Source organism: Rhipicephalus microplus, chromosome 2 (assembly GCF_043290135.1).
Source record: "Rhipicephalus microplus isolate Deutch F79 chromosome 2, USDA_Rmic, whole genome shotgun sequence".
Lineage (NCBI taxonomy): Eukaryota > Metazoa > Arthropoda > Arachnida > Ixodida > Ixodidae > Rhipicephalus > Rhipicephalus microplus.
Window position 1 is genome coordinate 133,888,993 of NC_134701.1, and position 26,266 is coordinate 133,915,258.

At 48.2% G+C, this 26,266-nt stretch overlaps 23 non-coding genes across 23 annotated transcripts; all 23 read right to left on the reverse strand.

Moving 5' to 3' along the window:
• Positions 1-1,108: 1,108 nt before the first annotated feature.
• TRNAL-UAA (transfer RNA leucine (anticodon UAA)) lies at positions 1,109-1,409 on the reverse strand. The gene is made up of 2 exons: positions 1,372-1,409; positions 1,109-1,154 (listed from the first exon to the last, which is right to left on the reverse strand). It is a non-coding gene; the product is annotated as a tRNA-Leu (tRNA).
• A 780-nt stretch (positions 1,410-2,189) lies between these two features.
• TRNAL-CAA (transfer RNA leucine (anticodon CAA)) lies at positions 2,190-2,308 on the reverse strand. Its single transcript has 2 exons — positions 2,271-2,308; positions 2,190-2,235 (listed from the first exon to the last, which is right to left on the reverse strand). It is a non-coding gene; the product is annotated as a tRNA-Leu (tRNA).
• A 428-nt stretch (positions 2,309-2,736) lies between these two features.
• Positions 2,737-2,855, reverse strand: TRNAL-UAA (transfer RNA leucine (anticodon UAA)). The gene is made up of 2 exons: positions 2,818-2,855; positions 2,737-2,782 (listed from the first exon to the last, which is right to left on the reverse strand). It is a non-coding gene; the product is annotated as a tRNA-Leu (tRNA).
• A 247-nt stretch (positions 2,856-3,102) lies between these two features.
• TRNAL-CAA (transfer RNA leucine (anticodon CAA)) lies at positions 3,103-3,221 on the reverse strand. Its single transcript has 2 exons — positions 3,184-3,221; positions 3,103-3,148 (listed from the first exon to the last, which is right to left on the reverse strand). It is a non-coding gene; the product is annotated as a tRNA-Leu (tRNA).
• A 1,693-nt stretch (positions 3,222-4,914) lies between these two features.
• Positions 4,915-5,033, reverse strand: TRNAL-CAA (transfer RNA leucine (anticodon CAA)). Its single transcript has 2 exons — positions 4,996-5,033; positions 4,915-4,960 (listed from the first exon to the last, which is right to left on the reverse strand). It is a non-coding gene; the product is annotated as a tRNA-Leu (tRNA).
• Positions 5,034-5,461: 428 nt separating this feature from the next.
• Positions 5,462-5,580, reverse strand: TRNAL-UAA (transfer RNA leucine (anticodon UAA)). Its single transcript has 2 exons — positions 5,543-5,580; positions 5,462-5,507 (listed from the first exon to the last, which is right to left on the reverse strand). It is a non-coding gene; the product is annotated as a tRNA-Leu (tRNA).
• A 247-nt stretch (positions 5,581-5,827) lies between these two features.
• On the reverse strand, positions 5,828-5,946 carry TRNAL-CAA (transfer RNA leucine (anticodon CAA)). The gene is made up of 2 exons: positions 5,909-5,946; positions 5,828-5,873 (listed from the first exon to the last, which is right to left on the reverse strand). It is a non-coding gene; the product is annotated as a tRNA-Leu (tRNA).
• A 427-nt stretch (positions 5,947-6,373) lies between these two features.
• Positions 6,374-6,492, reverse strand: TRNAL-CAA (transfer RNA leucine (anticodon CAA)). The gene is made up of 2 exons: positions 6,455-6,492; positions 6,374-6,419 (listed from the first exon to the last, which is right to left on the reverse strand). It is a non-coding gene; the product is annotated as a tRNA-Leu (tRNA).
• Positions 6,493-6,556: 64 nt separating this feature from the next.
• TRNAL-UAA (transfer RNA leucine (anticodon UAA)) lies at positions 6,557-6,675 on the reverse strand. Its single transcript has 2 exons — positions 6,638-6,675; positions 6,557-6,602 (listed from the first exon to the last, which is right to left on the reverse strand). It is a non-coding gene; the product is annotated as a tRNA-Leu (tRNA).
• Positions 6,676-6,922: 247 nt separating this feature from the next.
• On the reverse strand, positions 6,923-7,041 carry TRNAL-CAA (transfer RNA leucine (anticodon CAA)). The gene is made up of 2 exons: positions 7,004-7,041; positions 6,923-6,968 (listed from the first exon to the last, which is right to left on the reverse strand). It is a non-coding gene; the product is annotated as a tRNA-Leu (tRNA).
• Positions 7,042-9,483: 2,442 nt separating this feature from the next.
• Positions 9,484-9,602, reverse strand: TRNAL-UAA (transfer RNA leucine (anticodon UAA)). Its single transcript has 2 exons — positions 9,565-9,602; positions 9,484-9,529 (listed from the first exon to the last, which is right to left on the reverse strand). It is a non-coding gene; the product is annotated as a tRNA-Leu (tRNA).
• A 428-nt stretch (positions 9,603-10,030) lies between these two features.
• Positions 10,031-10,149, reverse strand: TRNAL-CAA (transfer RNA leucine (anticodon CAA)). Its single transcript has 2 exons — positions 10,112-10,149; positions 10,031-10,076 (listed from the first exon to the last, which is right to left on the reverse strand). It is a non-coding gene; the product is annotated as a tRNA-Leu (tRNA).
• Positions 10,150-10,213: 64 nt separating this feature from the next.
• TRNAL-CAA (transfer RNA leucine (anticodon CAA)) lies at positions 10,214-10,332 on the reverse strand. The gene is made up of 2 exons: positions 10,295-10,332; positions 10,214-10,259 (listed from the first exon to the last, which is right to left on the reverse strand). It is a non-coding gene; the product is annotated as a tRNA-Leu (tRNA).
• A 3,182-nt stretch (positions 10,333-13,514) lies between these two features.
• Positions 13,515-13,633, reverse strand: TRNAL-UAA (transfer RNA leucine (anticodon UAA)). Its single transcript has 2 exons — positions 13,596-13,633; positions 13,515-13,560 (listed from the first exon to the last, which is right to left on the reverse strand). It is a non-coding gene; the product is annotated as a tRNA-Leu (tRNA).
• A 428-nt stretch (positions 13,634-14,061) lies between these two features.
• On the reverse strand, positions 14,062-14,180 carry TRNAL-CAA (transfer RNA leucine (anticodon CAA)). Its single transcript has 2 exons — positions 14,143-14,180; positions 14,062-14,107 (listed from the first exon to the last, which is right to left on the reverse strand). It is a non-coding gene; the product is annotated as a tRNA-Leu (tRNA).
• A 64-nt stretch (positions 14,181-14,244) lies between these two features.
• TRNAL-CAA (transfer RNA leucine (anticodon CAA)) lies at positions 14,245-14,363 on the reverse strand. The gene is made up of 2 exons: positions 14,326-14,363; positions 14,245-14,290 (listed from the first exon to the last, which is right to left on the reverse strand). It is a non-coding gene; the product is annotated as a tRNA-Leu (tRNA).
• A 1,531-nt stretch (positions 14,364-15,894) lies between these two features.
• TRNAL-CAA (transfer RNA leucine (anticodon CAA)) lies at positions 15,895-16,013 on the reverse strand. The gene is made up of 2 exons: positions 15,976-16,013; positions 15,895-15,940 (listed from the first exon to the last, which is right to left on the reverse strand). It is a non-coding gene; the product is annotated as a tRNA-Leu (tRNA).
• A 1,712-nt stretch (positions 16,014-17,725) lies between these two features.
• On the reverse strand, positions 17,726-17,844 carry TRNAL-CAA (transfer RNA leucine (anticodon CAA)). The gene is made up of 2 exons: positions 17,807-17,844; positions 17,726-17,771 (listed from the first exon to the last, which is right to left on the reverse strand). It is a non-coding gene; the product is annotated as a tRNA-Leu (tRNA).
• A 796-nt stretch (positions 17,845-18,640) lies between these two features.
• On the reverse strand, positions 18,641-18,759 carry TRNAL-CAA (transfer RNA leucine (anticodon CAA)). The gene is made up of 2 exons: positions 18,722-18,759; positions 18,641-18,686 (listed from the first exon to the last, which is right to left on the reverse strand). It is a non-coding gene; the product is annotated as a tRNA-Leu (tRNA).
• Positions 18,760-20,655: 1,896 nt separating this feature from the next.
• TRNAL-CAA (transfer RNA leucine (anticodon CAA)) lies at positions 20,656-20,774 on the reverse strand. Its single transcript has 2 exons — positions 20,737-20,774; positions 20,656-20,701 (listed from the first exon to the last, which is right to left on the reverse strand). It is a non-coding gene; the product is annotated as a tRNA-Leu (tRNA).
• Positions 20,775-21,570: 796 nt separating this feature from the next.
• TRNAL-CAA (transfer RNA leucine (anticodon CAA)) lies at positions 21,571-21,689 on the reverse strand. The gene is made up of 2 exons: positions 21,652-21,689; positions 21,571-21,616 (listed from the first exon to the last, which is right to left on the reverse strand). It is a non-coding gene; the product is annotated as a tRNA-Leu (tRNA).
• Positions 21,690-22,117: 428 nt separating this feature from the next.
• Positions 22,118-22,235, reverse strand: TRNAL-CAA (transfer RNA leucine (anticodon CAA)). The gene is made up of 2 exons: positions 22,198-22,235; positions 22,118-22,163 (listed from the first exon to the last, which is right to left on the reverse strand). It is a non-coding gene; the product is annotated as a tRNA-Leu (tRNA).
• Positions 22,236-22,846: 611 nt separating this feature from the next.
• TRNAL-CAA (transfer RNA leucine (anticodon CAA)) lies at positions 22,847-22,965 on the reverse strand. Its single transcript has 2 exons — positions 22,928-22,965; positions 22,847-22,892 (listed from the first exon to the last, which is right to left on the reverse strand). It is a non-coding gene; the product is annotated as a tRNA-Leu (tRNA).
• Between the last annotated feature and the right edge of the window lie 3,301 nt (positions 22,966-26,266).

Below are 26,266 nucleotides of genomic sequence, written 5' to 3' on the forward strand. Positions count from 1 at the left end.
GTAAAGCAAAAAAATTGTCAGAAGTGGGATTCGAACCCACGCACACATACGTGGACCAGAAGCCTCGTTCAACTCATATCACTGGGAAAGGTTTCCCTTGAATCTGGCGCCTTAGACCACGCGGCCATTCTGATACAATATGTCAGCCCCAGTAAAAGAAGCCGCTGACTCTGTGCTGGTAGTAAAGTAAAAAAAATTGACAGAAGTTGGATTCGAACCCACGCACACATACGTGGACCAGAAGCCTCGTTCAACTCGTATCACTGGGCAAGTTTTCCCTTGAGTCTGGCGCCTTAGACCTCTCGGCCATTCTGACACGATATTTCAGCCCCAGCAAAAGGAGACACTGACTTTGTGCTGGTAGTAAAGTAAAAAAGAGCTTCTCAGAACTGGGATTTGAACGCACGCCCACATACGTGGACCAGAAGCCTCGTTTAACCCGTATCACCGGCAATGTTTCCCTTAAGTCTGGTGCCTTAGACATCTCGGCTGTTCTGACACGATTTATAAGCTCCAGCAAAAGAAGATACTGAATTTGTTCTGGTAGTAAAGTAAAAAAAGTTTGTCTGAAGGGGGATTCGCACCCACGCACACATACGTTGACCTGAAGCCTCGTTCAACTCGCATGACTGGGCACGGCTTCCATTGAGTCTAGCGCCTTCTACCACTCGGCCATTCTGACACAATATTTCAGCCCAGCAAAAGGAGACACTGACTTTGTTCTTGTAGTAAAATAAAAAAAGTTTTTCAGAAGTAGGATTCAAAACCACGCCCTCATACGTGGACCAAAAGCCTCATTCAACCCGTATCACTGCGCAAGGTTTACCTTGAGTCTGGCGCCTTAGACCTCTCGGCCATTCTGACACAATATTTCAGCCCAGCAAAAGGAGACACTGGCTTTGTTCTGGTAGTAAAGTAAAAAAAAGTTGTGAGAATAGGATTCGAACCCACGCCCACATACGTGGACCAGAAGCCTCGTTCAACCCGTATCACTGGGCAAGGTTTCCATTGAGTCTAGCGCCTTCGACCACTCGGCCATTCTGACACAATATTTCAACCCAGCAAAAGGAGACACTGACTTTCTTCTTGTAGTAAAATAAAAAAAGTTTGTCAGAAGTGGGATTCGAACCCACGCCCTCATATGTGGACCAGAAGCCTCGTTCAACCCATATCACTGCGCAAGGTTTACCTTGAGTCTGGCGCCTTAGACCACTTGGCCGTTCTGATACGATATGTCAGCCTCAGCAAAAGTAGACGCTGACTCTGTGCTGGTAGTAAAGTAAAAAAAATTGACGGAAGTGAAATTCGAACCCACGCACACATACTTGGACCAGAAGCCTCGTTACACTCGTATCACTGGGCACGGTTTCCCTTAAGTCTGGCGCCTTTGACCACTCGGCCATTCTGACACAATATTTCAGCCCAGCAAAAGGAGACACTGACTTTGTTCTGATAGTAAAGTAGAAAAAAGTTTGTGAGAATAGGATTCGAACCCACGCCCACATACGTGGACCAGAAGCCTCGTTCAACCCGTATCACTGGGCAAGTTTTCCCTTAAGTCTGGAGCCTTGGACCACTCGGCCATTCTGACACGATATTTCAGCCCCAGCAAAAGGAGACACTGACTTTGTTCTGTTAGTGAAGTAAAAAAAGTTTGTCAGAAGTGGGATTCGAACCCACGTCCACATACGTGGACCAGAAGCCTCGTTCAACCCGTATCACTGGGCAATGTTTCCCTTATGTCTGGCGCCTTGGACAAATCGGCCATTCAGACCCGATATTTCAGCCCAGCAAAAGGAGACACTGACTTTCTTCTGGTAGTAAAGTAAAAAAAATTGTCAGAAGTGGGATTCGAACCCACGCACACATACTAGAAGCCTCGTTCAACTCATATCACTGGGCAAGGTTTCCCTTGAATCTGGCGCCTTAGACAACGCGGCCATTCTGATACATTATGTCAGCCCCAGTAAAAGAAGACGCTGACTCTGTGCTGGTAGTAAAGTAAAAAATTGACAGAAGTGGGATTCGAACCCACGCACACATACGTGGACCAGATGCCTCGTTCAACTCGTATCACTGGGCAAGGTTTTCCTTGCGTCTGGCGCCTTAGACCACTCGGCAATTCTGACACGATATATCAGACCCAGCAAAAGCACTGACTTTATCCTGGTAGTAAAGTAAAAAAAAATTGTCAGAAGTGGGATTCGAACCCACGCCCACATACGTGGACCAGAAGCCTCGTTAAACCCGTATCACCGGGCAAGGTTTCCCTTGAGTCTGGCGCCTTAGACCACTTGACCATTCTGATACAATATGTCAGCCTCAGCAAAAGTAGACGCTAACTCTGTGCTGGTAGTAAAGTAAAAAAAATTGACGGAAGTGAGATTCGAACCCACGCACACATACTTGGACCAGAAGCCTCGTTACACTGGTATCACTGGGCACGGTTTCCCTTAAGTCTGGCGCCTTTGACCACTCGGCCATTCTGACACAACATTTCAGCCCAGCAAAAGGAGACACTGACTTAGTTCTGGTAGTAAAGTAGAAAAAACTTTGTGAGAATAGGATTCGAACCCACGCCCACATACGTGGACCAGAAGCCTCGTTCAACCCGTATCACTGGGCAAGGTTTCCCTTGAGTCTGGAGCCTTAGACCACTCGGCCATTCCGACACGATATTTCAGCCCCAGCAAAAGTAGACACTGACATTGTGCTGGCAGTAAAGTAAAAAAAGCTTGTCAGAAGTGGGATTCGAACCCACGCACACACACGTGGACCAGAAGCCTCGTTACACTCGTATCACTGGGCAAGGTTTCCCTTAAGTCTGGCGCCTTTGACCACTCAGCCATTCTGACACAATATTTCAGCCCAGCAAAAGGAGACACTGACTTTGTTCTGGTAGTAAAGTAAAAAAAAGTTTGTCAGAATAGGATTCGAACCCACGCCCACATATGTCGACCACAAACCTCGTTCAACTCGCATCACCGAGCAAGGTTTTCTTTTCGTCTGGCGCCTTTGACCACTCGGCCATTCTGACACGATATATCAGCCCCAGCAAAAGGAGACACTGACTTTGTTCTGTTAGTGAAGTAAAAAAACGTTTGTCAGAAGTGGGATTCGAACCCACGCCCACATACGTGGACCAGAAGCCTTGTTCAACCCGTATCACTGGGCAAGGTTTCCCTTGAGTCTGGAGCCTTAGACCACTCGGCCATTCTGACACGATATATCAGCCCCAGCAAAAGAAGACACTGACTTCGTGCTGGTAGTAAAGTAAAAAAAGTTTGTCAGAAGTGGGATTCGAACCCTCGCACACATACGTGGACTAGAAGTCTCGTTACACTCGTATCACGGGGCACGGTTTCCTTTAAGTCTGGCGGCTTCGACCACTCGGCCATTCTGACACAATATTTCAGCCCAGCTAAAGGAGACACTGACTTTGTTCTGGTAGTAAAGTAAAAAAAAGTTTGTGAGAATAGGATTCGAACCCAGGCCCACATACGTGGACGAGAAGCCTCGTTCAACCCGTATTACTGGGCAAGGTTTCCCTTGAGTCTGCAGCCTTAGACCACTCGGCCATTCTGACACGATATTTCAGCCCCAGCAAAAGGAGACACTGACTTTGTGCTGGTAGTAAAGTAAAAAAAAGCTTCTCAGAAGTGGGATTTGAACCCACGCCCACATAGGTAGACCAGAAGCCTCGCTCAACCCGTATCACTGGGCAAGGTTTCTCTTATGTCTGGCGCCTTGGACAACTCGGCCATTCTGACACAATATTTCAACCCAGCAAAAGGAGACACTGACTTTCTTCTTGTAGTAAAATAAAAAAAGTTTGTCAGAAGTGGGATTCGAACCCACGCCCTCATATGTGGACCAGAAGCCTCGTTCAACCCATATCACTGCGCAAGGTTTACCTTGAGTCTGGCGCCTTAGACCACTTGGCCGTTCTGATACGATATGTCAGCCTCAGCAAAAGTAGACGCTGACTCTGTGCTGGTAGTAAAGTAAAAAAAATTGACGGAAGTGAAATTCGAACCCACGCACACATACTTGGACCAGAAGCCTCGTTACACTCGTATCACTGGGCACGGTTTCCCTTAAGTCTGGCGCCTTTGACCACTCGGCCATTCTGACACAATATTTCAGCCCAGCAAAAGGAGACACTGACTTTGTTCTGATAGTAAAGTAGAAAAAAGTTTGTGAGAATAGGATTCGAACCCACGCCCACATACGTGGACCAGAAGCCTCGTTCAACCCGTATCACTGGGCAAGTTTTCCCTTAAGTCTGGAGCCTTGGACCACTCGGCCATTCTGACACGATATTTCAGCCCCAGCAAAAGGAGACACTGACTTTGTTCTGTTAGTGAAGTAAAAAAAGTTTGTCAGAAGTGGGATTCGAACCCACGTCCACATACGTGGACCAGAAGCCTCGTTCAACCCGTATCACTGGGCAATGTTTCCCTTATGTCTGGCGCCTTGGACAAATCGGCCATTCAGACCCGATATTTCAGCCCAGCAAAAGGAGACACTGACTTTCTTCTGGTAGTAAAGTAAAAAAAATTGTCAGAAGTGGGATTCGAACCCACGCACACATACTAGAAGCCTCGTTCAACTCATATCACTGGGCAAGGTTTCCCTTGAATCTGGCGCCTTAGACAACGCGGCCATTCTGATACATTATGTCAGCCCCAGTAAAAGAAGACGCTGACTCTGTGCTGGTAGTAAAGTAAAAAATTGACAGAAGTGGGATTCGAACCCACGCACACATACGTGGACCAGATGCCTCGTTCAACTCGTATCACTGGGCAAGGTTTTCCTTGCGTCTGGCGCCTTAGACCACTCGGCAATTCTGACACGATATATCAGACCCAGCAAAAGCACTGACTTTATCCTGGTAGTAAAGTAAAAAAAAATTGTCAGAAGTGGGATTCGAACCCACGCCCACATACGTGGACCAGAAGCCTCGTTAAACCCGTATCACCGGGCAAGGTTTCCCTTGAGTCTGGCGCCTTAGACCACTTGACCATTCTGATACAATATGTCAGCCTCAGCAAAAGTAGACGCTAACTCTGTGCTGGTAGTAAAGTAAAAAAAATTGACGGAAGTGAGATTCGAACCCACGCACACATACTTGGACCAGAAGCCTCGTTACACTGGTATCACTGGGCACGGTTTCCCTTAAGTCTGGCGCCTTTGACCACTCGGCCATTCTGACACAATATTTCAGCCCAGCAAAAGGAGACACTGACTTAGTTCTGGTAGTAAAGTAGAAAAAACTTTGTGAGAATAGGATTCGAACCCACGCCCACATACGTGGACCAGAAGCCTCGTTCAACCCGTATCACTGGGCAAGGTTTCCCTTGAGTCTGGAGCCTTAGACCACTCGGCCATTCCGACACGATATTTCAGCCCCAGCAAAAGTAGACACTGACATTGTGCTGGCAGTAAAGTAAAAAAAGCTTGTCAGAAGTGGGATTCGAACCCACGCACACACACGTGGACCAGAAGCCTCGTTACACTCGTATCACTGGGCAAGGTTTCCCTTAAGTCTGGCGCCTTTGACCACTCAGCCATTCTGACACAATATTTCAGCCCAGCAAAAGGAGACACTGACTTTGTTCTGGTAGTAAAGTAAAAAAAAGTTTGTCAGAATAGGATTCGAACCCACGCCCACATATGTCGACCACAAACCTCGTTCAACTCGCATCACCGAGCAAGGTTTTCTTTTCGTCTGGCGCCTTTGACCACTCGGCCATTCTGACACGATATATCAGCCCCAGCAAAAGGAGACACTGACTTTGTTCTGTTAGTGAAGTAAAAAAACGTTTGTCAGAAGTGGGATTCGAACCCACGCCCACATACGTGGACCAGAAGCCTTGTTCAACCCGTATCACTGGGCAAGGTTTCCCTTGAGTCTGGAGCCTTAGACCACTCGGCCATTCTGACACGATATATCAGCCCCAGCAAAAGAAGACACTGACTTCGTGCTGGTAGTAAAGTAAAAAAAGTTTGTCAGAAGTGGGATTCGAACCCTCGCACACATACGTGGACTAGAAGTCTCGTTACACTCGTATCACGGGGCACGGTTTCCTTTAAGTCTGGCGGCTTCGACCACTCGGCCATTCTGACACGATATTTCAGCCCAGCAAAAGGAGACACTGACTTTCTTCTGGTAGTAAAGTAAAAAAAATTGTCACAAGTGGGATTCGAACCCACGCACACATACGTGGACCAGAAGCCTCGTTCAACTCGTATCACTGGGCAAGGTTTCCCTTGAATCTGGCGCCTTAGACCACGCGGCCATTCTGATACAATATGTAAGCACCAGTAAAAGAAGACGCTGACTCTGTGCTGGTAGTAAAGTAAAAAAAATTGACAGAACTGGGATTCGAACCCACGCCCACATACGTGGACCAGAAGCCTCGTTCAACCCGTATCACTGGGCAAGGTTTCCCTTGAGTCTGGCGCCTTAGACCACTCGGCCATTCTGACACGATATATCAGCCCCAGCAAAAGAAGAGGCTGACTTTGTGCTGGCAGTAAAGTAAAAAAAGTTTGTCAGAAGTGGGATTCGAACCCACGCACACATACGTGGACCAGAAGCCTCGTTACACTCGTATCACTGGGCAAGGTTTCCCTTAAGTCTGGCGCCTTTGACCACTCGGCCATTCTGACACAATATTTCAGCCCAGCAAAAGGAGACACTGACTTTGTTCTGGTAGTAAAGTAAAAAGAAGTTTGTCAGAATAGGATTCGAACCCACGCCAACATACGTCGACCACAAATCTCGTTCAACTCGCATCACCGAGCAAGGTTTCCCTTCCGTCTGGCGCCTTTGACCACTCGGCCATTCTGACACGATATATCAGCCCCAGCAAAAGGAGACACTGACTTTGTTCTGTTAGTGAAGTAAAAAAAAGTTTGTCAGAAGTGGGATTCGAACCCACGCCCACATACGTGGACCAGAAGCCTCGTTCAACCCGTATCACTGGGCAAGGTTTCCCTTGAGTCTCGCGCCTTCGACCACTCGGCCGTTCTGACACAATATTTCAGCCCAGCTAAAGGAGACACTGACTTTGTTCTGGTAGTAAAGTAAAAAAAAAGTTTGTGAGAATAGGATTCGAACCAAGGCCCACATACGTGGACCAGAAGCCTCGTTCAACCCGTATCACTGGGCAAGGTTTACCTTGAGTCTGGCGCCTTAGACCACTCGGCCATTCTGACACGATATTTCAGCCCCAGCAAAAGGAGACACTGACTTTGTTCTGGTAGTAAAGTAAAAAAAGCTTCTCAGAAGTGGGATTTGAACCCACGCCCACATAGGTAGACCAGAAGCCTCGTTCAACCCGTATCACTGGGCAAGGTTTCCCTTATGTCTGGCGCCTTGGACAACTCGGCCATTCTGACACGATATTTCAGCGTAGCAAAAGGAGACACTGACTTTATGCTGGTAGTAAAGTAAAAAAAAGATTGTCAGAAGTTGGATTCGAACCCACGCACACATACGTGGACCAGAAGCCTCGTTCAACTCGTATCACTGGGCAAGGTTTCCCTTAAGTCTGATGCCTTAGACAATTCGGCTGTTCTGACACGATATATAAGCTTCAGCAGACGACACTGACTTTGTTCTGGTAGTAAAGTAAAAAAAGTTTTTCTGAAGTGGGATTCGCACCCACGCACACATATGTTGACCAGAAGCCTCGTTCAACTCGTATGACTGGACATGGTTTCCCTTGTGTCTAGCGCCTTCGACCACTCGGCCATTCTGACACAATATTTCAGCCCAGCAAAAGGAGACACTGACTTTGTGCTGGTAGTAAATAAAAAAAGAGTTTGTCAGAAGTGGGATTCCAACCGACGCCCACATACGTGGACCAGAAGCCTCATTCAACCCGCATCACTGGGCAAGGTTTCCCTTAGGTCTGGCGCCTTCGACCACTCGGCCATTCTGATACGATACTTTGGTCCTAACCAAAGAAGACACTGGCTTTGTTCTTGTACTAAAATAAAAAAAGTTTGTCAGAAGTAGGATTCAAACCCACGCCCACATACGTGGACCAGAAGCCTCGTTCAACCCGTATCACTGCGCAAGGTTTCCCTTGAGTCTGGCGCCTTAGACCACTCGGCCGTTCTGACACGATTTATAAGCTCCAGCAAAAGAAGACACTGACTTTGTTCTGGTAGTAAAGTAAAAAAAGTTTGTCAGAAGTGGGATTCGCACCCACGCACACATACGTTGACCTGAAGCCTCTTTCAACTCGTATGACTGGGCACGGTTTCCATTGAGTCTAGCGCCTTCCACCACTCGGCCATTCTGACACAATATTTCAGCCCAGCAAAAGGAGACACTGACTTTGTTCTTGTAGTAAAATAAAAAAGTTTGTCAGAAGTAGGATTCAAACCCACGCCCTCATACGTGGACCAGAAGCATCGTTCAACACGTATCACTGGGCAAGGTTTCCCTTATGTCTGGCGCCTTGGACAACTCGGCCATTCTGACACGATATTTCAGCCCAGCAAAAGGAGACACTGACTTTCTTCTCGTAGTAAAGTAAAAAAAAACTTGTCACAATTGGAATTCGAACCCACGCCCACATACGTGGACCAGAAGCCTCGTTCGACTCGTATCACTGGGAAAGGTTTCCCTTGAATCTGGCGCCTTAGACCACGCGGCCATTCTGATACAATATGTCAGCCCCAGTAAAAGAAGACGCTGACTTTGTGCTGGAAGTAAAGTAAAAAAAATTGACAGCAGTGGGATGCGAACCCACGCACACATACGTGGACCAGAAGCCTCGTTCAACTTGTATCACTGGGCAAGGTTTTCCTTGCGTCTGGCGCCTTAGACCACTGGGCCATTCTGATACGATATATCAGCCCCAGCAAAAGAAAAAACTGACTTTATGCTCGTAGTAAAGTAAAAAAGAAGAGTTTGTCTGAAGTGGGGTTTGAACCCACGCCCACACACCTGGACCAGAAGCCTCGTTCAACCCGTATCACTGAGCAAGGTTTCCCTTAAGTCTGGCGCCTTCGACCACTCTGCAATTCTGACACGATATATCAGCCCCAGCAAAAAAACACTGACTTTATGCTGGTAGTAAAGTAAAAAACAAGATTGTCAGAAGTGGGATTCGAACCCATGCCCACATACGTGGACCAGAAGCCTCGTTTAACCCGTATCACCGGGCAATGTTTCCCTTAAGTCTGATTCCTTAGACAACTCGGCCGTTCTGACACGATATGTAAGCTTCAGCAGAAGAAGACACTGACTTCGTTTTGGTAATAAAGTAAAAAAAGTTTGTCAGAAGTGGGATTCGCACCCACGCACACATACGTTGACCAGAACCCTCGTTCAACTCGTATGACTGGACATGGTTTCCCTTGAGTCTAGCGCCTTCGACCGCTCGGACATTCTGACACAATATTTCAGCCCAGCAAAAGGAGACACTGACTTTGTGCTGGTAGTAAATAAAAAAAAGAGTTTTTCAGAAGTGGGATTCGAACCCACGCCCACATACGTGGACCAGAAGCCTCGTTCAACCCGTACCACTGGGCAAGGTTTCCCTTAGGTCTGGCGCCTTCGACCACTCGGCCATTCTGACACGATACTTTGGTCCTAACCAAAGGAGACACTGGCTTTGTTCTTGCACTAAAATAAAAAAAGTTTGCCAGAAGTAGGATTCAAACCCACGCCCACATACGTGGACCAGAAGCCTCGTTCAACCCGTATCACTGCGCAAGGTTTCCCTTGAGTCTGGCGCCTTAGACCACTCGGCCATTCTGATACGATATGTCAGCCTCAGCAAAAGAAGACGCTTACTCTGTTCTGGTAGTAAAGTAAAAAAATTGACAGAAGTGAGATTCGAACCCACGCACACATACGTGGACCAGAAGCCTCGTTCAACTCGCATCACCGGGCAAGGTTTCATTTCAGTCTGGCGCCTTAGACCACTCGGCCATTCTGATACGATATGTAAGCCCCAGAAAAAGGAGACACTGACTTTGTTCTGCTAGTGAAGTAAAAAAAGCTTGTCGGAAGAGGGATTCGAACCCACGCCCACATACGTGGACCAGAAGCCTCGTTCAAACCCTATCACTGGGCAAGGTTTCCCTTGAGTCTGGCGCCTTAGACCACTCGGCCATTCTGACACGACACATCGGCCCCAGCAAAAAAAGACACTGACTTCGTGCTGGTAGTAAAGTAAAAAAAGTTTGTCAGAAGTGGGATTCGAACCCACGCCCTCATACGTGGACCAGAAGCCTCGTTCAACCCGTATCACTGCGCAAGGTTTACCTTGAGTCTGGCGCCTTAGACCACTCGGCCATTCTGACACAATATTTCAGCCCAGCAAAAGGAGACACTGACTTTCTTCTTGTAGTAAAATAAAAAAAAGTTTGACAGACGTGGGATTCGAACCCACGCACACATACGTTCACCTGAAGCCTCGTTCAACCCCTATCACTGCGCAAGGTTTATCTTGAGTCTGGCGCCTGAGACCACTCGGCCATTCTGACACAATATTTCAGCCCAGCTAAAGGAGACACTGACTTTGTTCTGGTAGCAGAGTAAAAAAAAACGTTTGTGAGAATAGGATTCGAACCCAGGCCCACATACGTGGACCAGGAGCCTCGTTCAACCCGTATCACTGGGCAAGGTTTCCCTTGAGTCTGGAGCCTTAGACCACTCGGCCATTCTGACACGATCTTTCAGCCCCAGCAAAAGGAGACACTGACTTTCTGCTGGTAGTAAAGTAAAAAAAAGCTTCTCAGAAGTGGGATTTGAACCCACGCCCACATAGGTAGACCAGAAGCCTCGTTCAACCCGTATCACTGGGCAAGGTTTCCCTTATGTCTGGCGCCTTGGACAACTCGGCCATTCTGACACGATATTTCAGCCCAGCAAAAGGAGACACTGACTTTCTTCTGGTAGTAAAGTAAAAAAAATTGTCAGAAGTGGGATTCGAACCCACGCACACATACGTGGACCAGAAGCCTCGTTCAACTCGTATCACTGAGCAAGGTTTCCCTTAAGTCTGATGCCTTAGACAACTCGGCCGTTCTGACACGATATATAAGCTTCAGCAGAAGAAGACACTGACTTCGTTCTGGTAGTAAAGTAAAAAAAGTTTGTCAGAAGTGGGATTCGCACCCACGCACACATACGTTGACCTGAAGCCTCGTTCAACTCGTATGACTGGGCACGGTTTCCATTGAGTCTAGCGCCTTCCACCACTCGGCCATTCTGACACAATATTTCAGCCCAGCAAAAGGAGACACTGACTTTGTTCTTGTAGTAAAATGAAAAAAGTTTGTCAGAAGTAGGATTCAAACCCACGCCCTCATACGTGGACCAGAAGCCTCGTTCAACTCGTATCACTGGGCAATGTTTCCCTTGAGTCTGGAGCCTTAGACCACTCGGCCATTTTGACACGACATTTCAGCCCCAGCAAAAAGAGACACTGAATTTGTGCTGGTAGTAAAGTAAAAAAAAGAGCTTCTCAGAAGTGGGATTTGAACCCACGCCCACATACGTAGACCAGAAGCCTCGTTCAACCAGTATCACTGGGCAAGGTTTCTATTGAGTCTAGCGCCTTCGACCACACGGCCATTCTGACACAATATTTCAGCCCAGCAAAAGGAGACACTGTCTTTGTTCTGGTAGTAAAGTAGAAAAAAGTTCGTGAGAATAGGACTCGAACCCACGACCACATACGTGGACCAGAAGCCTCGTTCAACCCGTATCACTGGGCAAGGTTTCCCTTGAGTCTGGAGCTTTAGACCACTCGGCCATTCCGACACGATATTTCAGCCCCAGCAAAAGGAGACACTGACAATGTTCTGTTAGTGAAGTAAAAAAAAAGTTTGTCAGAAAAGGGATTCCTAACCCACGCCCACATACGTGGACCAGAAGCCTCGTTCAACCCGTATCACTGGGCAAGGTTTCCCTTGAGTCTGGCGCCTTAGACCACTCGGCCATTCTGACACGATATTTCAGCCCAGCAAAAGGAGACACTGGCTTTGTTCTGGTAGTAAAGTAAAAAAATTTTGTGAGAATAGGATTCGAACCCACGCCCACATACGTGGACCAGAAGCCTCGTTCAACTCGAATCACTGGGCAAGGTTTCCCTTGAGTCTGGAGCCTTAGACCACTCGGCCATTTTACACGATATTTCAGCCCCAGCAAAAAGAGACACTGACTTTGTGCTGGTAGTAAAGAAAAAAAAGAGCTTCTCAGAAGTGGGATTTGAACCCACGCCCACATACGTAGACCAGAAGCCTCGTTCAACCCGTATCACTGGGCAAGGTTTCCATTGAGTCTAGCGCCTTCGACCACTCGGCCATTCTGACACAATATTTCAGCCCAGCAAAAGGAGACACTGACTTTCTTCTTGTAGTAAAATAAAAAAAAGTTTGACAGAAGTGGGATTCGAACCCACGCCCTCATACGTGGACCAGAAGCATCGTTCAACACGTATCACTGGGCAAGGTTTCCCTTATGTCTGGCGCCTTGGACAACTCGGCCATTCTGACACGATATTTCAGCCCAGCAAAAGGAGACACTGACTTTCTTCTCGTAGTAAAGTAAAAAAAAACTTGTCACAATTGGAATTCGAACCCACGCCCACATACGTGGACCAGAAGCCTCGTTCGACTCGTATCACTGGGAAAGGTTTCCCTTGAATCTGGCGCCTTAGACCACGCGGCCATTCTGATACAATATGTCAGCCCCAGTAAAAGAAGACGCTGACTTTGTGCTGGAAGTAAAGTAAAAAAAATTGACAGCAGTGGGATGCGAACCCACGCACACATACGTGGACCAGAAGCCTCGTTCAACTTGTATCACTGGGCAAGGTTTTCCTTGCGTCTGGCGCCTTAGACCACTGGGCCATTCTGATACGATATATCAGCCCCAGCAAAAGAAAAAACTGACTTTATGCTCGTAGTAAAGTAAAAAAGAAGAGTTTGTCTGAAGTGGGGTTTGAACCCACGCCCACACACCTGGACAAGAAGCCTCGTTCAACCCGTATCACTGAGCAAGGTTTCCCTTAAGTCTGGCGCCTTCGACCACTCTGCAATTCTGACACGATATATCAGCCCCAGCAAAAAAACACTGACTTTATGCTGGTAGTAAAGTAAAAAACAAGATTGTCAGAAGTGGGATTCGAACCCATGCCCACATACGTGGACCAGAAGCCTCGTTTAACCCGTATCACCGGGCAATGTTTCCCTTAAGTCTGATTCCTTAGACAACTCGGCCGTTCTGACACGATATGTAAGCTTCAGCAGAAGAAGACACTGACTTCGTTTTGGTAATAAAGTAAAAAAAGTTTGTCAGAAGTGGGATTCGCACCCACGCACACATACGTTGACCAGAACCCTCGTTCAACTCGTATGACTGGACATGGTTTCCCTTGAGTCTAGCGCCTTCGACCGCTCGGACATTCTGACACAATATTTCAGCCCAGCAAAAGGAGACACTGACTTTGTGCTGGTAGTAAATAAAAAAAAGAGTTTTTCAGAAGTGGGATTCGAACCCACGCCCACATACGTGGACCAGAAGCCTCGTTCAACCCGTACCACTGGGCAAGGTTTCCCTTAGGTCTGGCGCCTTCGACCACTCGGCCATTCTGACACGATACTTTGGTCCTAACCAAAGGAGACACTGGCTTTGTTCTTGCACTAAAATAAAAAAAGTTTGCCAGAAGTAGGATTCAAACCCACGCCCACATACGTGGACCAGAAGCCTCGTTCAACCCGTATCACTGCGCAAGGTTTCCCTTGAGTCTGGCGCCTTAGACCACTCGGCCATTCTGATACGATATGTCAGCCTCAGCAAAAGAAGACGCTTACTCTGTTCTGGTAGTAAAGTAAAAAAATTGACAGAAGTGAGATTCGAACCCACGCACACATACGTGGACCAGAAGCCTCGTTCAACTCGCATCACCGGGCAAGGTTTCATTTCAGTCTGGCGCCTTAGACCACTCGGCCATTCTGATACGATATGTAAGCCCCAGAAAAAGGAGACACTGACTTTGTTCTGCTAGTGAAGTAAAAAAAGCTTGTCGGAAGAGGGATTCGAACCCACGCCCACATACGTGGACCAGAAGCCTCGTTCAAACCCTATCACTGGGCAAGGTTTCCCTTGAGTCTGGCGCCTTAGACCACTCGGCCATTCTGACACGACACATCGGCCCCAGCAAAAAAAGACACTGACTTCGTGCTGGTAGTAAAGTAAAAAAAGTTTGTCAGAAGTGGGATTCGAACCCACGCCCTCATACGTGGACCAGAAGCCTCGTTCAACCCGTATCACTGCGCAAGGTTTACCTTGAGTCTGGCGCCTTAGACCACTCGGCCATTCTGACACAATATTTCAGCCCAGCAAAAGGAGACACTGACTTTCTTCTTGTAGTAAAATAAAAAAAAGTTTGACAGACGTGGGATTCGAACCCACGCACACATACGTTCACCTGAAGCCTCGTTCAACCCCTATCACTGCGCAAGGTTTATCTTGAGTCTGGCGCCTGAGACCACTCGGCCATTCTGACACAATATTTCAGCCCAGCTAAAGGAGACACTGACTTTGTTCTGGTAGCAGAGTAAAAAAAAACGTTTGTGAGAATAGGATTCGAACCCAGGCCCACATACGTGGACCAGGAGCCTCGTTCAACCCGTATCACTGGGCAAGGTTTCCCTTGAGTCTGGAGCCTTAGACCACTCGGCCATTCTGACACGATCTTTCAGCCCCAGCAAAAGGAGACACTGACTTTCTGCTGGTAGTAAAGTAAAAAAAAGCTTCTCAGAAGTGGGATTTGAACCCACGCCCACATAGGTAGACCAGAAGCCTCGTTCAACCCGTATCACTGGGCAAGGTTTCCCTTATGTCTGGCGCCTTGGACAACTCGGCCATTCTGACACGATATTTCAGCCCAGCAAAAGGAGACACTGACTTTCTTCTGGTAGTAAAGTAAAAAAAATTGTCAGAAGTGGGATTCGAACCCACGCACACATACGTGGACCAGAAGCCTCGTTCAACCCGTATCACTGAGCAAGGTTTCCCTTAAGTCTGATGCCTTAGACAACTCGGCCGTTCTGACACGATATATAAGCTTCAGCAGAAGAAGACACTGACTTCGTTCTGGTAGTAAAGTAAAAAAAGTTTGTCAGAAGTGGGATTCGCACCCACGCACACATACGTTGACCTGAAGCCTCGTTCAACTCGTATGACTGGGCACGGTTTCCATTGAGTCTAGCGCCTTCCACCACTCGGCCATTCTGACACAATATTTCAGCCCAGCAAAAGGAGACACTGACTTTGTTCTTGTAGTAAAATGAAAAAAGTTTGTCAGAAGTAGGATTCAAACCCACGCCCTCATACGTGGACCAGAAGCCTCGTTCAACTCGTATCACTGGGCAATGTTTCCCTTGAGTCTGGAGCCTTAGACCACTCGGCCATTTTGACACGACATTTCAGCCCCAGCAAAAAGAGACACTGAATTTGTGCTGGTAGTAAAGTAAAAAAAAGAGCTTCTCAGAAGTGGGATTTGAACCCACGCCCACATACGTAGACCAGAAGCCTCGTTCAACCAGTATCACTGGGCAAGGTTTCCATTGAGTCTAGCGCCTTCGACCACACGGCCATTCTGACACAATATTTCAGCCCAGCAAAAGGAGACACTGACTTTGTTCTGGTAGTAAAGTAGAAAAAAGTTCGTGAGAATAGGACTCGAACCCACGACCACATACGTGGACCAGAAGCCTCGTTCAACCCGTATCACTGGGCAAGGTTTCCCTTGAGTCTGGAGCTTTAGACCACTCGGCCATTCCGACACGATATTTCAGCCCCAGCAAAAGGAGACACTGACAATGTTCTGTTAGTGAAGTAAAAAAAAAGTTTGTCAGAAAAGGGATTCGAACCCACGCCCACATACGTGGACCAGAAGCCTCGTTCAACCCGTATCACTGGGCAAGGTTTCCCTTGAGTCTGGCGCCTTAGACCACTCGGCCATTCTGACACGATATTTCAGCCCAGCAAAAGGAGACACTGGCTTTGTTCTGGTAGTAAAGTAAAAAAATTTTGTGAGAATAGGATTCGAACCCACGCCCACATACGTGGACCAGAAGCCTCGTTCAACTCAAATCACTGGGCAAGGTTTCCCTTGAGTCTGGAGCCTTAGACCACTCGGCCATTTTACACGATATTTCAGCCCCAGCAAAAAGAGACACTGACTTTGTGCTGGTAGTAAAGAAAAAAAAGAGCTTCTCAGAAGTGGGATTTGAACCCACGCCCACATACGTAGACCAGAAGCCTCGTTCAACCCGTATCACTGGGCAAGGTTTCCATTGAGTCTAGCGCCTTCGACCACTCGGCCATTCTGACACAATATTTCAGCCCAGCAAAAGGAGACACTGACTTTCTTCTTGTAGTAAAATAAAAAAAAGTTTGACAGAAGTGGGATTCGAACCCACGCACACATACGTTCACCTGAAGCCTCGTTCAACCCCTATCACTGCGCAAGGTTTATCTTGAGTCTGGCGCCTGAGACCACTCGGCCATTCTGACACAATATTTCAGCCCAGCTAAAGGAGACACTGACTTTGTTCTGGTAGCAGAGTAAAAAAAACGTTTGTGAGAATAGGATTCGAACCCAGGCCCACATACGTGGACCAGGAGCCTCGTTCAACCCGTATCACTGGGCAAGGTTTCCCTTGAGTCTGGAGCCTTAGACCACTCGGCCATTCTGACACGATCTTTCAGCCCCAGCAAAAGGAGACACTGACTTTCTGCTGGTAGTAAAGTAAAAAAAATTGTCAGAAGTGGGATTCGAACCCACGCACACATACGTGGACCAGAAGCCTCGTTCAACCCGTATCACTGAGCAAGGTTTCCCTTAAATCTGATGCCTTAGACAACTCGGCCGTTCTGACACGATATATAAGCTTCAGCAGAAGAAGACACTGACTTCGTTCTGGTAGTAAAGTAAAAAAAGTTTGTCAGAAGTGGGATTCGCACCCACGCACACATACGTTGACCTGAAGCCTCGTTCAACTCGTATGACTGGGCACGGTTTCCATTGAGTCTAGCGCCTTCCACCACTCGGCCATTTTGACACAATATTTCAGCCCAGCAAAAGGAGACACTGTATTTGTTCTTGTAGTAAAATGAAAAAAGTTTGTCAGAAGTAGGATTCAAACCCACGCCCTCATACGTGGACCAGAAGCCTCGTTCAACTCGTATCACTGGGCAATGTTTCCCTTGAGTCTGGAGCCTTAGACCACTCGGCCATTTTGACACGACATTTCAGCCCCAGCAAAAAGAGACACTGAATTTGTGCTGGTAGTAAAGTAAAAAAAAGAGCTTCTCAGAAGTGGGATTTGAACCCACGCCCACATACGTAGACCAGAAGCCTCGTTCAACCAGTATCACTGGGCAAGGTTTCCATTGAGTCTAGCGCCTTCGACCACACGGCCATTCTGACACAATATTTCAGCCCAGCAAAAGGAGACACTGACTTTGTTCTGGTAGTAAAGTAGAAAAAAGTTCGTGAGAATAGGACTCGAACCCACGACCACATACGTGGACCAGAAGCCTCGTTCAACCCGTATCACTGGGCAAGGTTTCCCTTGAGTCTGGAGCTTTAGACCACTCGGCCATTCCGACACGATATTTCAGCCCCAGCAAAAGGAGACACTGACAATGTTCTGTTAGTGAAGTAAAAAAAAAGTTTGTCAGAAAAGGGATTCGAACCCACGCCCACATACGTGGACCAGAAGCCTCGTTCAACCCGTATCACTGGGCAAGGTTTCCCTTGAGTCTGGCGCCTTAGACCACTCGGCCATTCTGACACGATATTTCAGCCCAGCAAAAGGAGACACTGGCTTTGTTCTGGTAGTAAAGTAAAAAAATTTTGTGAGAATAGGATTCGAACCCACGCCCACATACGTGGACCAGAAGCCTCGTTCAACTCGAATCACTGGGCAAGGTTTCCCTTGAGTCTGGAGCCTTAGACCACTCGGCCATTTTACACGATATTTCAGCCCCAGCAAAAAGAGACACTGACTTTGTGCTGGTAGTAAAGAAAAAAAAGAGCTTCTCAGAAGTGGGATTTGAATCCACGCCCACATACGTAGACCAGAAGCCTCGTTGAACCCGTATCACTGGGCAAGGTTTCCATTGAGTCTAGCGCCTTCGACCACTCGGCCATTCTGACACAATATTTCAGCCCAGCAAAAGGAGACCCTGACTTTCTTCTTGTAGTAAAATAAAAAAAAGTTTGACAGAAGTGGGATTCGAACCCACGCACACATACGTTCACCTGAAGCCTCGTTCAACCCCTATCACTGCGCAAGGTTTATCTTGAGTCTGGCGCCTGAGACCACTCGGCCGTTCTGACACAATATTTCAGCCCAGCTAAAGGAGACACTGACTTTGTTCTGGTAGCAGAGTAAAAAAAACGTTTGTGAGAATAGGATTCGAACCCAGGCCCACATACGTGGACCAGGAGCCTCGTTCAACCCGTATCACTGGGCAAGGTTTCCCTTGAGTCTGGAGCCTTAGACCACTCGGCCATTCCGACACGATATTTCAGCCCCAGCAAAAGGAGACACTGACAATGTTCTGTTAGTGAAGTAAAAAAAAGTTTGTCAGAAAAGGGATTCGAACCCACGCCCACATACGTGGACCAGAAGCCTCGTTCAACCCGTATCACTGGGCAAGGTTTCCCTTGAGTCTGGCGCCTTAGACCACTCGGCCATTCTGACACGATATTTCAGCCCAGCAAAAGGAGACACTGGCTTTGTTCTGGTAGTAAAGTAAAAAAATTTTGTGAGAATAGGATTCGAACCCACGCCCACATACGTGGACCAGAAGCCTCGTTCAACTCGAATCACTGGGCAAGGTTTCCCTTGAGTCTGGAGCCTTAGACCACTCGGCCATTTTACACGATATTTCAGCCCCAGCAAAAAGAGACACTGACTTTGTGCTGGTAGTAAAGAAAAAAAAGAGCTTCTCAGAAGTGGGATTTGAACCCACGCCCACATACGTAGACCAGAAGCCTCGTTCAACCCGTATCACTGGGCAAGGTTTCCATTGAGTCTAGCGCCTTCGACCACTCGGCCATTCTGACACAATATTTCAGCCCAGCAAAAGGAGACACTGACTTTCTTCTTGTAGTAAAATAAAAAAAAGTTTGACAGAAGTGGGATTCGAACCCACGCACACATACGTTCACCTGAAGCCTCGTTCAACCCCTATCACTGCGCAAGGTTTATCTTGAGTCTGGCGCCTGAGACCACTCGGCCATTCTGACACAATATTTCAGCCGAGCTAAAGGAGACACTGACTTTGTTCTGGTAGCAGAGTAAAAAAAACGTTTGTGAGAATAGGATTCGAACCCAGGCCCACATACGTGGACCAGGAGCCTCGTTCAACCCGTATCACTGGGCAAGGTTTCCCTTGAGTCTGGAGCCTTAGACCACTCGGCCATTCTGACACGATCTTTCAGCCCCAGCAAAAGGAGACACTGACTTTCTGCTGGTAGTAAAGTAAAAAAAAAGCTTCTCAGAAGTGGGATTTGAACACACGCCCACATAGGTAGACCAGAAGCCTCGTTCAACCCGTATCACTGGGCAAGGTTTCCCTTATGTCTGGCGCCTTGGACAACTCGGCCATTCTGACACGATATTTCAGCCCAGCAAAAGGAGACACTGACTTTCTTCTGGTAGTAAAGTAAAAAAAATTGTCAGAAGTGGGATTCGAACCCACGCACACATACGTGGACCAGAAGCCTCGTTCAACCCGTATCACTGAGCAAGGTTTCCCTTAAGTCTGATGCCTTAGACAACTCGGCCGTTCTGACACGATATATAAGCTTCAGCAGAAGAAGACACTGACTTCGTTCTGGTAGTAAAGTAAAAAAAGTTTGTCAGAAGTGGGATTCGCACCCACGCACACATACGTTGACCTGAAGCCTCGTTCAACTCGTATGACTGGGCACGGTTTCCATTGAGTCTAGCGCCTTCCACCACTCGGCCATTTTGACACAATATTTCAGCCCAGCAAAAGGAGACACTGACTTTGTTCTTGTAGTAAAATGAAAAAAGTTTGTCAGAAGTAGGATTCAAACCCACGCCCTCATACGTGGACCAGAAGCCTCGTTCAACTCGTATCACTGGGCAATGTTTCCCTTGAGTCTGGAGCCTTAGACCACTCGGCCATTTTGACACGACATTTCAGCCCCAGCAAAAAGAGACACTGAATTTGTGCTGGTAGTAAAGTAAAAAAAAGAGCTTCTCAGAAGTGGGATTTGAACCCACGCCCACATACGTAGACCAGAAGCCTCGTTCAACCAGTATCACTGGGCAAGGTTTCCATTGAGTCTAGCGCCTTCGACCACACGGCCATTCTGACACAATATTTCAGCCCAGCAAAAGGAGACACTGACTTTGTTCTGGTAGTAAAGTAGAAAAAAGTTCGTGAGAATAGGACTCGAACCCACGACCACATACGTGGACCAGAAGCCTCGTTCAACCCGTATCACTGGGCAAGGTTTCCCTTGAGTCTGGAGCTTTAGACCACTCGGCCATTCCGACACGATATTTCAGCCCCAGCAAAAGGAGACACTGACAATGTTCTGTTAGTGAAGTAAAAAAAAAGTTTGTCAGAAAAGGGATTCGAACCCACGCCCACATACGTGGACCAGAAGCCTCGTTCAACCCGTATCACTGGGCAAGGTTTCCCTTGAGTCTGGCGCCTTAGACCACTCGGCCATTCTGACACGATATTTCAGCCCAGCAAAAGGAGACACTGGCTTTGTTCTGGTAGTAAAGTAAAAAAATTTTGTGAGAATAGGATTCGAACCCACGCCCACATACGTGGACCAGAAGCCTCGTTCAACTCGAATCACTGGGCAAGGTTTCCCTTGAGTCTGGAGCCTTAGACCACTCGGCCATTTTACACGATATTTCAGCCCCAGCAAAAAGAGACACTGACTTTGTGCTGGTAGTAAAGAAAAAAAAGAGCTTCTCAGAAGTGGGATTTGAATCCACGCCCACATACGTAGACCAGAAGCCTCGTTGAACCCGTATCACTGGGCAAGGTTTCCATTGAGTCTAGCGCCTTCGACCACTCGGCCATTCTGACACAATATTTCAGCCCAGCAAAAGGAGACCCTGACTTTCTTCTTGTAGTAAAATAAAAAAAAGTTTGACAGAAGTGGGATTCGAACCCACGCACACATACGTTCACCTGAAGCCTCGTTCAACCCCTATCACTGCGCAAGGTTTATCTTGAGTCTGGCGCCTGAGACCACTCGGCCGTTCTGACACAATATTTCAGCCCAGCTAAAGGAGACACTGACTTTGTTCTGGTAGCAGAGTAAAAAAAACGTTTGTGAGAATAGGATTCGAACCCAGGCCCACATACGTGGACCAGGAGCCTCGTTCAACCCGTATCACTGGGCAAGGTTTCCCTTGAGTCTGGAGCCTTAGACCACTCGGCCATTCCGACACGATATTTCAGCCCCAGCAAAAGGAGACACTGACAATGTTCTGTTAGTGAAGTAAAAAAAAGTTTGTCAGAAAAGGGATTCGAACCCACGCCCACATACGTGGACCAGAAGCCTCGTTCAACCCGTATCACTGGGCAAGGTTTCCCTTGAGTCTGGCGCCTTAGACCACTCGGCCATTCTGACACGATATTTCAGCCCAGCAAAAGGAGACACTGGCTTTGTTCTGGTAGTAAAGTAAAAAAATTTTGTGAGAATAGGATTCGAACCCACGCCCACATACGTGGACCAGAAGCCTCGTTCAACTCGAATCACTGGGCAAGGTTTCCCTTGAGTCTGGAGCCTTAGACCACTCGGCCATTTTACACGATATTTCAGCCCCAGCAAAAAGAGACACTGACTTTGTGCTGGTAGTAAAGAAAAAAAAGAGCTTCTCAGAAGTGGGATTTGAACCCACGCCCACATACGTAGACCAGAAGCCTCGTTCAACCCGTATCACTGGGCAAGGTTTCCATTGAGTCTAGCGCCTTCGACCACTCGGCCATTCTGACACAATATTTCAGCCCAGCAAAAGGAGACACTGACTTTCTTCTTGTAGTAAAATAAAAAAAGTTTGTCAGAAGTGGGATTCGAACCCACGCCCTCATATGTGGACCAGAAGCCTCGTTCACCCGTATCACTGCGCAAGGTTTACCTTGAGTCTGGCGCCTTAGACCACTCGGCCATTCTGATACGATATGTCAGCCCCAGCAAAAGAAGACGCTGACTCTGTGCTGGTAGTAAAGTAAAAAAAGTTTGCCAGAAGTGGGATTCGAACCCACGCCCACATACGTTGATCAGAAGCCTCGTTCAACCCGTATCACTGGGCAAGGTTTCCCTTGAGTCTGGCGCCTTAGACCACTTGGCCTTTCTGATACGATATGTCAGCCTCAGCAAAAGTAGACGCTGACTCTGTGCTGGTAGTCAAGTAAAAAAATTGACGGAAGTGAGATTCGAACCCACGCACACATAGCTGGACGAGAAGCCTCGTTACACTTGTATCACTGGGCACGGTTTCCCTTAAGTCTGGCGCTTTTGACCACTCGGCCATTTTGACACAATATTTTAGCCCAGCAAAAGGAGACACTGACTTTGTTCTGGTAGTAAAGTAGAAAAAAGTTTGTGAGAATAGGATTCGAACCCACGACCACATACGTGGACCAGAAGCCTCGTTGAACCCGTATCCCTGGGCAAGGTTTCCCTTGAGTCTGGAGCCTTAGACCACTCGGCCATTCCGACACGATATTTCAGCCCCAGCAAAAGGAGACACTGACATTGTTCTGTTAGTGAAGTAAAAAAAAGTTTGTCAGAAAAGGGATTCGAACCCACGCCCACATACGTGGACCAGAAGCCTCGTTCAACCCGTATCACTGGGCAAGGTTTCCCTTGAGTCTGGAGCCTTAGACCACTCGGCCATTCTGATACGATATGTCAGCCTCAGCAAAAGTAGACGCTGACTCTGTGCTGGTAGTAAAGTAAAAAAAATTGACACAAGTGGGATTCGAACCCACGCACACATACGTGGACCAAAAGCCTCGTTCAACTCGTATCACTGGGCAAGGTTTCCCTTAAGTCTGGCGCCTTGGACCACTCGGCCATTCTGACACGATATTTCAGCCCAGAAAAAGGAGACAGTGACTTTCTTCTGGTGCGAGGCGAGCTCTTCCGGCGTTGGCACAAGGAACATGAACGGACGTACTGCCTAACAAAGCGGTACATTCCGCGCCAGTAATATTGAATTCGTAGGCGAGCATACGTCTTCACTACACCTGCGTGGGTGCATTGCGGATCCATGTGGAAGGAGGCACAGACGTCAGAACGTAGGTGGCGAGGTAATACCAGCAACCATTTGCGGCTATCAGTTAGGTAGTTTCGCCGGTACAGAAGACCATCACGGATGGTAAAATGGCGAGCAGTTCGTCGAAGTAAACGGTTGTCGGTACGTGGAGACGTCTGAGACAGGTACTCTAAGAGAGACGCTATCCATGGATCCTGGCGTTGCTCAGCGGACATGTCGGCCTGTTCAAGTGAAGAACATTCGCAGCTGGAAACAGGTGCTGCAACATAATCGTGGGGAAGTGGCGAGCGAGAAAGAGCGTCGGCGTCCGAATGCTTGCAGCCTGACCGATGAATTACACGAATATCGTAATCTTGGAGACGTAGTGCCCAGCGAGCTAGGCGACCAGATGGGTCTTTTAATCACGACAACCAACACAATGCGTGGTGATCAGTCACGACGTCAAATGGGCGGCCACATACGTAAGGTCAGAATTTTGTGATTGCCCAAACAATGGCAAGGCATTCTTTCTCGATGACTGAATAGTTCTTTTCCGCTTTAGTGAGGGTGCGACTAGCGTAGGACACAACATACTCATCGAAGGCAGATTTACGCTGAGCAAGAATAGCACCGAGGCCAACTCCATTAGCGTCCGTATAGATTTCGGTTGGAGCGTCTGGATCAAAGTGGCGTAGGATAGGTGGTGATGTCAGAAGATGGCGTAAAAACGTGAATGCTTCGTCGCATGCTGGGGACCACGCCGAGAGGTCTTGGTTGTCGGCAAGTAGCTGCGTCAGGGGTGCGATTATGGGGCGAAATTGCGCACAAAACGGCGAAAATATGAGCAGAGCCCGATGAAGCTGCGGAGTTCTTTTAGTGTAGCCGGCCTGGGAAAGTCGGCGACAGCGCGAAGCTTTGCTAAATCAGGACGGACACCATGCTTGCTAACAACATGCCCTAAGATGGTAAGCTGGCGGGCAGCGAAGTGGCATTTCTTCAAATTCAGCTGCGGTCCAGCGTTCGAAAGACAAGTCAGGACGCTTGCTAGACGGCTGAGGTAGGAGTCCCTCGAAAAAACGACGACGTCGTCCAAATAGCACAGGCATGTGTTCCATTTAAAGCCTCTAAGGATGTTGTCCATGAGATGCTCGAAGGTGGCAGGCGCATTACAAAGGCCGAATGGCATGAAGTTAAACTCGTACAATCCGTCAGGCGTTACAAACGCAGTCTTGGAGCGGTCGGCTTCATTCATAGGGACCTGCCAGTAGCTGGATCGAAGATCTAAAGAAGAAAAGAACTCTGCTCCTTGCAGGCAATCGAGGGCGTCATCGATTCTGGGCAGCGGATAAACATCTTTTCTGGTGATCTTGTTAAGACGCCTGTAATCAACGCAAAATCTGATGCCGCCATCCTTTTTTTCACCAGTGCAACCGGAGAGGCCCAAGGGCTGTTTGAAGGTTTTATCACACCACGTCGAAGCATATCGTTCACCTGATCAACAATGGCACGGCGTTCAGTGTGAGAAACTCGATATGGGCGCTGGCGCAAAGGTGCATGGCTACCGGTGTCGATTTTGTGAACGATGGCAGACGTGCGACCCAAAGAAGGTTGGCTATGGTCAAATCACATCTTGAAGCGATCGAGTAAAGCCAGGAGTTGGGTGCGCTGAGCAACGGGAAGTTTAGGGTCAATGGATGGGGAAAAATCCTCCGTAGATGAAGTGGGGGTGGTATCAGAGGTAGTGGTGTTTAAGTGAGATGATGACAAATCATCAGGTAGGTGACTGGATGAAACAGAATCGAATTCCTCAATGTGACCGAGGAGTTCGCCACGGAATAATATGGCCGGGGAAGGAAGCGAGTTCGTTATATAAATGGAGCCACGTTAGTTTTCTCCGGTGACAACTGCGAACGGGAGAAGGAAGCTTTTGCGAGAGCCGAAGGTGTCGGAGGGGATAAAGAGGGTGGTGACAGAGGGTGTGTCGTCGCAGAAGAGTGGCACATGAACACATGATAGAGGAGGGATGTGAGTGTCCGCGGCTACGGTGACTCGGGAAGATAGCGGCTTGAAAGAAGGTCCTTCAGACGTCGGCGCTTCACACAGGGGCAGTTCACACGTCGTGGACAACTCTAGTTCGGCACGCGCACAGTGAACGACGGCATGGTAAGCGCAGAGGAAGTCCCAGCCTAAGATGATATCGTGTGAACATGGGGAAAACACGACAAATTCGACTACATACAAAATATTTTGGATGACCAGTCGAGCTGTGCACGCCGCAGAAGGTTGGATGTGATGCGCAGTGGCTGTGCGGAGAGAGACATCGGTAAGCGGCAGCGTAAGCTTCTTCAACTTGCGGCACAATTCACCACTTAACACAGACACGGCAGCACCAGTATCAACGAGCGCTTTCGCAGGTACGCCATCAATATGCACAGTTATTTCATTAGCAGGTAAAAACGGAGGCCTTGAAGATTTCAATATATGTGCAGCCCTTGCCTCGGGAACTGCGATGGTCAGTTTTCCGTTTGGGCGGGTGGTGATCGAGGAAGCATCGGAGAAATAGAGCGGCGACGTGGTGAGGGCGACCGATTCCTGTCGAAGCCGCGGCGACGTGGCCGCGACTGATACGACGTGGGGTGGAACGAAGATGGCTGTGGTGGCTCTGGACGATAGGAGTCGTAAGTCGCCTCACCAGCAGTTGGGTTGTAATCCCGACGACGGCAGTAGCGTGCTACATGACCAGGAAGCTGGCAGAAAAAGCAATTTGCCTATTGTCTGGAGTGCACCAAGGGTTTGTTGATGGTGGTGTGGGGTGGCGAACAGGATGTGGGTGGCGACGTAGGAGGACTTGCTGTGTAGAGGGGACGAGGCTGTCTAGCAAGATCCGTGACGGTTGGTAGCGACGGCGGCGATCGTCTGGCCGCCTCAGCGTAAGTGATAGGGGCGG